Source organism: Loxodonta africana, chromosome 2 (genome assembly GCF_030014295.1).
Source record: "Loxodonta africana isolate mLoxAfr1 chromosome 2, mLoxAfr1.hap2, whole genome shotgun sequence".
NCBI lineage: Eukaryota > Metazoa > Chordata > Mammalia > Proboscidea > Elephantidae > Loxodonta > Loxodonta africana.
Window position 1 is genome coordinate 100,569,040 of NC_087343.1, and position 9,383 is coordinate 100,578,422.

At 37.0% G+C, this 9,383-nt stretch overlaps 1 protein-coding gene across 14 annotated transcripts in view; it reads right to left on the reverse strand.

Moving 5' to 3' along the window:
* The window catches only part of ARB2A (ARB2 cotranscriptional regulator A), a 496,175-nt gene that overhangs the window by 92,690 nt on the left and 394,102 nt on the right, over positions 1 to 9,383 (reverse strand). The gene's annotated exons all lie outside the window — the stretch shown is intronic.

Genomic DNA, 9,383 nt, shown 5'->3' on the forward strand with positions numbered 1-9,383 from the left:
AAGGCAAAAAACAAACCGACAAGTATTTATTCATGAAGAACTGCTGAACTACAGGTAAGAACAGTGGCAATCTATGGTGGACGATAGTACTTCCAGTACAGAGTTAGTTGTGATCACCTGCGGCTTTGCTGCCAAAGGGGGCTGACGTGATTTGAGCAGAAGGAGAAAAACCCATGCTCAGTGGTGCTGTCATTAAAAAAAAAAAAAAACAAATTTGGTAGGAAACTAACCACGAAAGTCTACAGCTCTGCTAGTCATAGGTTGTGGTCTCGCTTGGGTTGAGTGGCATAACAGTAGACTAGCCAGAAGTTTAATGGGGAGATCCTGGAAATGACAGAGTCATAAAAGAACTAGGTGAAATCTCCACACATCCTTGGCTGAAGGGGAAGTTGAGTACTAGCACAAGGTAAGTCTCAAGGGTGCCCAGAAGAAAATAAAAGCTGGGACAGACTTGAAAACTATGTGAACTTTGAACGTAATCCCCAACCCCCACACAGAGCCATCCACAGACAGTGGAAATCTTAGTGGCTTGGGGTGTTTGAGAACAAATTCTGTTTATCTATGCAGGCAATGGGGTGGTCCCTAGGTAGCTAAATCAAAAAACAAAAAACAAAAACAAAAACCCAAACCTGTTGCCATCGAGTTGATTCCGACTCATAGTGACCCCATAGGACAGAGTAGAATTGTCCTATAGGGTTTCCAAGGAGTGCCTGGTTGATTCAAACTTCCAACCTTTTGGTTAGCAGCCAACTCTTAACCATTATGCCACCAGGGTTTCCTCCTAGGTAGCTAAAAAACCTAGGCTAAGATAAAATAAAAACTAGAATAATAATAAAAAGAACAAAGATATCAGCCTGCACATCCTGAAGGGGAGACAGATTGAGCAGATTATGTCTGGGCAGCTTTCTAAAACCAAAGCGAACCACCAAACAAAAAACAGCAGCAACAACAATCTTCAGTGGGATAAAATCAGAATCTAGAGTTGCTCTCACTATATCTCTATTCAACGTTGTACAGGAGGTTACACTCAGTGTAGTAAGGCAAGAAAAAGAAATTACTGGCAGAGAGATTGCAAAAAAAGAAGCTGTCTTTATTCACAGACAACATGATCCTGTATGTAGGAAATTCTAAACACACTACAAAAGAAAAAAAGAATTCTAGAATTATTAAACAAGTTTTTAGCAAGGTCACAGAATAAAGGAACAATATAAAAAATCAATTATAATTCTTTACACTAGCAATAAACAATTAAAAAATGAAACCAAGAAAATAATTTCATTCAGAAGAGCATCAAAAAGAACAAAACCAGGAATATATTTAACAAAGCAAGTGCAAAATGAGTAAACTGAAAACTAAAAAAACATTGCTACGTGTAAGTGTAGAAGGACTTACACTACTCAATTTCACAATTTACTGTAAAGCTCTAGTATTCAAGACAGCATGGTACTGGTATAAAGACAGATATATAGATAAATGGAATAGAACATAAAATCAAGAAATAAGTCCTTACTCTTACGGTCAACTGATTTTTGAGAAAGGTGCCAAAGCAATTCAATAGCGAAAGGACAGTTTTTTCAATAAATGGTGCTGGAAAAATTAGATGCCAAAAAATGAACTTATACTCTTACCTCCTACCATATGCAAAAATCAGCTCAAAATGGATCATATGCCTAATATAAGAGCTAAAACTATTAAACTTCTACAATAAAACATAGGAGACAATCTTTGTGACCTTGGGTTAGGCAGAGATTTCTTAGCTATGCAATCAAAAACATGACCCATTTAAGAAAAAAAAATGATAAACTGAACTTTATCAAACTTCCAACTTTTTAACTCATTATAAACTTTTGTTTCTTAATGGATGTCAGTAAGAAAAGGAAAAGACAATCACAGCCTGAGAGAAAATATTTGCAAATCACCTGATAAAGGACTTGTATACAGAAAATACACCCAGTAATAAGAAAATAACCAATTAAAAAACAGGCAAAAGAAGCATAGTCATTTCACCAAAGATATATACATGGCTAGTAGTACGTGAAAATACACTCAACATCAATTAATCATTATTGTCATTAGCTGCTATTGAGTTGATGCAACTCATGGTAACCCCATGCGTGAACAGAACTCCTCCATAGAGTTTTCAAGGCTGTAAATTTTTGGAAGCATATTGCCAGGTCGGTCTTCCAAAGCACCTCTGGGCTGGTTCAAGCTGTCAGCTTTTTGGCTAGTAGTCAAGTGCTTAACCATTTGTACCATCCAAGGACTTCAACGATGGCTGCACAGCTCTTTATAAATTTATTAAAAGTGACTGAATTGTATAATTAAAATGGGTGTATTTTATAGTATGCAAATTATACTTAACTCAGTACTGACATCACTTCTGAGGTTCACCTTCAGCCAAAGATTAGACAGGCCCATAAAACAAACAATAATACATGTAGCTCAGCCACATATTCGAGACTAAATGGGTGCACCAGCCTGGGGCAAGGACGAGAAGGCAGGAGGGAACAAGAAAGCTGGACGAATGGAAATGGGGAACCCCAGGTCGAGGAGGGGAGAGTGTTGACATATTTCAGGTTGGCAACCAATGTCGCAAAACAATAAGTGTGTTAATTATTTAATGAGAAACTGATTGCTCTGTAAACCTTTATCTAAAGCATAATTTAAAAAAATTGATGCTGTTAAAAAAGAAACAATATAAAATTATACAGAAGTACAAAAATATTTGAAGAACTCAGGGCAAAAGCAGAAACGGATAAGAAATAGTTCTACAGGAAAGCTACAAATTTAGCTCTAAGCTCCCAAATGGCTAAAGCTAGGAGAGAAATACAATTGGTTATGCCACTGGATTCCAAACTTGGGGAACCCCTGAGGGTCACCTGAGGATCTCCCACCCCTAGATTTTCTGATTTAATTGAAATGGGGAGTGGCCTTGGCTTCCCAGGTAATACTAAGGTGTAGCAAAGTTTGGGAATCACTAGAATAACACAGAATAAGACCTTTATCATTGAGTTCTGGGACAGATTCCTTCTGTGGGTCCTCCTTAGAGAGGACCCATGAGATGCAGTAGCCTACTTCATCTAAAACAGCCACCCCACATGGTGGGCTCTGAAAGGGTTACAGGAGTGAGTGCAGAAATAATGATCCTTCAGCCCTCAGAGCAACCCGGTGGCACCAAGGGCAGCTTTGTGCCTGTGGCCTCTAGTCTTGAGCAGCCAGGATACTGAGATGTTGGGCAAATATATTTTTGGAATGTGTACCATAAATTAAAAAGTACTTCATCTAAAAGGTACCTATAACTGCTGCAAGTATTTTATAGAATTGCTTCTTAAAACAAAAAAACAAGCTGATCACAAAACAGAGAAATGCCATCATTAAAACATTTTCAGAAAGGGTCAAAATATCCAGTTATCTGCTATCTGGCTTCATTTATCCCAAAGTATTGTATGTGGCTATAGAACCCACCTGAACTCCTTTTAGGGGGCATTTATGTTAATACATTTAAGTTCTTTATTAATGAGGTCAGCCTTTATTCACGATTTGGCCAAGTTTGGCCCAAGGAGCTGGTCATGCAGCCCAATGTATGTTCCCCAACTCCTCAGAAACTGTGAAAGGTCTTACAACATCCACTCCAAATCTACTTTTTTACACATAATTTTTAAGCTCACTATAATAAGATCAAACTTTATTGCATAATATAAGCTATGTAGCATATGCATGCTAGTTACGAGAGAATGACCTTAGACAAAAAAAATTATAGTTAATTTTTAGCCTGAATCACACCCTCCTCCCCCAAGTTTAAGTAAATTCCATACAAGGTGATTGTTCATAATGCATGTCTCTGGCATGCATTAAGATTTCACCCTTCAAAATTTTCATGAGGCAAGAAATTTCAGGTCAAATTACTGTTAAGTTGGCCCCTGACTCATGGCAACCTCATGAGTTATAGGACTATTTAATAGGGTTTTCTTGGCTGTAATCTTTACAGAAGCACTTTGCTAGGCCTTTCTTCCATAGAGCCACTGGGTGGGTTTGAACAGCCAACCTTCAGGTTAGCAGCCGATCATAAACTGCTTGTACCACCCAGGTTTCTTGGCTACAGCTTATGGCTCCATATATTCTCCTGGTTACCTGCAACCTTCACTAAGGAGAATATTCCTACTAGAGTTTTCCCACCAAATATGATGTTGAAGATACAGCCTTGAAAAGTACATTAGTCAATCTTTACGGTTCTCTATGCCATTAGTCACACCCCTGCATCAGAGTTACACCAACGGCAGACAGTAAAATCATCTTACATATTAATTTGTATTAATTTCCCATATGAAACATCAGATTCCTGCATTAAGAACTCCTGTTTTACAAACAGTTCTTACCTACATAACCACAATATTCCTTTTAACTATAAATTTCATCCTCCCCTCATGAGTTTTTACTGCTTATAAAAGTGAACCAAGAGAATTTTATCTACTTATATGGATATTATATAATATATATACAGACACACACTGTTGTTTACTCTGAAAATGAAAAAATCCATGAATGCGTATATTTTTAAAATATATGCATAATCAAAAGGATTTCAGTGAAAAGTACCGATTTGAGGATAGCAAAAAAGAAGAAGTAGTTAATGCATTTTTAGCAGTTATGACTAGAACGTAGCCAAAAACTACAGCTAAAAATTTCTTTAAAGCACCTTAAATCTCGTTAGTTTAAAATTTATCACAAATACGGAACTGCATTCTGCTGCAATCCCCTTAAGTCATCTTGTTAAATTTTGTCACAACATGTGTTACTGTAGTTCTACACTTTTACCTTTGCACTTTGTAGTGTGTGGCAGAGCAACATAATTAACCACTGGTAGGTAGTGTTTACGTTAGTTCTCAAAAGGTTAAGAAGCTGATTATAGCTAAAATCAGCTTTGCCTGAGGCTTCAGGGGCTCTGTGTAATCAAATTAGACAAGAAGGGCACAGTGTCACCTAACACAAACCATGGCACTTTCTTCTTTGCTCTGACCCTTTCCCCCTTTCTTTATTAGGGGAAAAACTCATGCTTTATACTTTTACCAGATAATTTAAAAAGACTTGTTTCTAATAAATTTGGCATGCAATCTCATAAGGTATCCACCTGTTTAACAGTAATGAGAACGTGTAGAGAAAATTTAGAAAAAAAATCTTGCTTGTTAAAAAGAAACCTACATTTAGGGAGACTGTGGTGTTCTAAGGAAAGTATTTTCTCCAAAAGGCAACTGACAACGTTATCACATGTATATGATGTTATGGACACTTTCTAGTTTTGGATATACTGTCACTTTTGTTCTGCGGAAAACTGCACAGTGCTTTATCGGCTTCCAAGAGAAAGCAGGGAACTTTATAAACATGATGGACAATGCATTAGCATTTCTAAGAAACCATGGGTAACTTGTTCTGGTGAGTTATACCTCATCCTCTCTCCATCTCTACTCTTTGCAGGCAGGCAAGGTGAATGTATAGTGGACATACGTAGGAGAGGTTTAATAATGTGGGGAGAAGAGCAATCCAGCCCTATTTCAGAGACTCTTTCCACAAGGTTCCATATTTAAATACAGTAACAAGTATTATTAGAGTCCAAATCTTGCTATCTTTGAGCATAAATGGAACAAAAGCACGAACACTAAAGGGATAATAAAGAAAAGCAATGGCAAATTTAAATAAAAATCTAGAATTGTTCTTAAAATTTATGAACCAATGTTAAAATAATAGGTAACATTTGTTCTATCTTTATCTTCCTATATTTGACTTTAAACTTTTGGGTCAAATTTACATATTTATTACTCTGCTTGAACCACCGAAATAAAATCTAAACATCCTGCAAATGAGTGATCAGGAGAAAATTAGTTTTGCTAATGATTTATTCTGGGCAATAAAATCAAAACTTGTTATTTTAATTGATTAAGTCATATAGAGTTCCTGGAGAAGTCAAGTCTTGCTATTTGCACAGTCAGACAATTCCTGCTAATCCAGCAGTACTTAACAAATTCACATGCGGTTAGCCTGTCTTGCCACAGCTGTATATCACATTTCTGTGCTGCAAGCTGTGCAAAAAAAAAAAAAAATCAATATGCCAAGTTTAACAAAAGGACAGGAAACATGATGTCCTCCTATATTTTCAATGAACCTCAAATGATTCTGCTGTTCATACTGAGTACAATTTATGGCAGAGAAATGTATTCTTCAATGAAAAAAAATGCCCTACAATGGATGAATTATATAAATTCAAAGCTGAAGTTCTGCCTTATTCCATTATAACAATTTACTTCGAGCATTCTGACATTCTGATTCAATGTGCACAGTACAATCAGCCATTCACAGGGCATATTTTTCTGTACCTTGGAAGCTGAAGTATATTCTTTAGACCAAAGAAACACATACTATTTATTTATGGTAGATACTTTGGTAAGCATCTAATTTCTAATTTCTCTTTTACATGTAAAACATATGATGAGGTGGTCACTACTGAGCAAAGGCTCTAAATCGTAACATTCTGAAGAAACGCCAGTTGATTTTGAGCTACTGCACTGGTTAATTGATTCTGGATTTTTACATCTTCTTTAACTGCTGCATTATGTGTGGAAGCAGATTAGGATGAAAATGCTAAGAATGAGGTAGGAGTGGTCATGACCAATAGGTCGGCACGGAGCAGTGGCACTTCTGCCTTCTCAGCTTGGCGGTGTGGAACTAAGTGTGGCAAAACATCCAGCCAGTTGGACCTCAGCCAAAGGATTCAGAAGTCTTGCTGCAGTGACTTTTTTTTTTTTTAGTACAGACAAAATTGGCTTCAGCGGTCTTAAGAAGGGCCATACACATAGAAAAATAAGAAAGCTAAAAAAATACACAGTCACTTGAACATACAAAAAATTCTTTGGTAATTTCTCTTCATTCCAGTGAGCAGTGGTGAATGGATTAATGGCACTCAGCTTTGGAGAGCATGTCACTGATCAGTAGTGAAGGTATGAACGGTTACTTGAGACACACTCAGAGAATCACCATTATTCCTAACTTTCTATTAATGTGTCATTTATCAGACAAATTTCATTCATAGATTAATGTACCATTTAAAACAGAACAAGCATAACATTTCCAATCAGAAAATCAGAATGTAATTATTTTAAGTGTTGAATAATATTAACATTGTTGTAAATAATCCTTTCAGTGTAATTCATATTCTTATCATAAAATAAAGGCTATAACATGGTTCAGAAAAGTAATAAGAAGCTTGTGTATGGACACACAGGAAATCCAGAATATCAGAGCTTGGAGAGAAAAAAAAAAAAAAGGCATACAAATCATACTTTAGTCTTGTGGACTCTTTAAAGTATACAGCTATCATTAATATTTACATGCAATCCTTTGGCCCTAGAATATGACCTACCTATTCATGTTCCAGGAGAGAGAGTTAACACTTTGGAAAATACTTAATTATTTTAACAACAACAAAAAACGGCCTGTCCATTTTACTTCTGGGCAGTGGCTTATCACTGAGAGAAACACATGTAACTGATTTCAGGTTAAAAGGCAATTCAAACTATATTCCCACATTTGTCATCTTTACAGATTTCATATTCTCTAGCTTTTCCTCATCTTTCTAAAGAGCCTTTGGTAGTATCTCTATCCTCTTCACTGGTGATCATCTATTAATGAGATTTTCTTATCACTTTAATGCCAATAAATCACACCTACTGATTCACTTCTAATGCAGATGCCTGGTCTTCATTCTTGAGGTTAATACTTTGGTTCTGTCATGGATGTCTTCTTTAGACAGCTGATCATTTCTTTAAACTCAATGAGGTGGGGCTTACCTCCACTTTCTGTAGCACTACTTCATTTCTGTAGCATTCTTTGTATCCTCACTTCTTGTCTACCAGTACTGGAGATTTCTCCATAACTTGTTTACACCTAAAATTTCAGAACCTTCACAAAACTTCACTGAGTTATCTACCATTGCCATTATCTACAGGCCAAAATAAACCAGTTGTTAGGTGAAACATTTGGTCTGTTTGATTTCTTAGGCTAGGAGTGTTTATTTAATTTGGTCTGAATTAAGACATTAGATGAGAATCTTAGAGCTGGAAAGGATTATGGGAATTATCTACCTGATCGCTGTTGTTACTGTTGTTAGGTGCCATTGAGCCCATTCCGACTCATAGTGACTCCATGTACAACAGAATGAAACACTGCCTCGTGCTGTGCCATCTTCACAACGCTTGCTACGTTTGAGCCCATTGTTGCAGCCACTGTGTCAATTCATCTCATTAAGGTTTATCCTCTTTTTTGCTCACCCTCTTCCAACCATGATGTCCTTCTCCAGAGACTGGTCCCTCCTGATAACATGTCCAAAGTACATGAGATGAAGTCTTGCCATCTTTGCTTCTAAGGAGCATTCTGGCTGTACTTCTTCCAAGACAGATTTGTTCGTTCTTCTGGCAATCCATGATATGTTCAATATTCTTTGCCAACACCATAATTCAAAGGCATCAATTCTTCTTTGGCTTTCCTTATTCATGGTCCAGCTTCTGCATGCATATGAAGTGACTGAAAATAGGATGGCTTTGGTCAAGCACACCTTAATCCTCAAAGTGGTATCTTTGCTTTGAATACTTTAAAGAGGTCTTTTGCAGCCGATCTGCCCAATGCAATGTGTCATTTGATTTCCTGACTGTTGCTTCTATGGGCATTCATTGTGGATCCAAGTGAAATGAAATCCTTGACAACTTCACTATTTTCTCCATTTATCATGATGTTGCTTATTGGTCGAGTTGTGAGGATTTTTGTTTTCTTTATGTTGAGGTGTAATCCATACTGCAGGTTGTAGTCTTTGATCTTCATCAGTAAGTGCTTCAAGTCCTTTTCACTTTCAGCAAAGTAAGCTTGTGTCATCTGCATATTGCACACTGTTAATGAGTCTTCCTACAATCCTGATGATGCATTCTTCTCCATACAGTCCACCTTCTCAGATTATTTGCTCAGCATACAGATTGAGTAAGTATGGCAAAAGGATACAACTCTGACACACACCTTTCTTAACTTTAAACCACACGGTATCCTCTTATTCTGTTTGAACGACTGCCTCTCGGTGTATGTACTGGTTCTGCATGAGCACAATTAAGTGTTCTGGAATTCCCATTCTTTGCAATGTTATCCACAATTTGTTATGACCCACACAGTTGAATGTCTTTGCACAGTCAATAAAACACAGGTAAACACCTTTTTTTTTTAAACACCTTTTTGGTATTCTCTGATTTCAGCCAAGATCCATCTGACATCAGCAATGACATCCCTCATTCCACGTCCTCTTCTGAATTCAGCTTGAATTTCTGGCAGTTCCCTGTCAATGTACTGCTGCA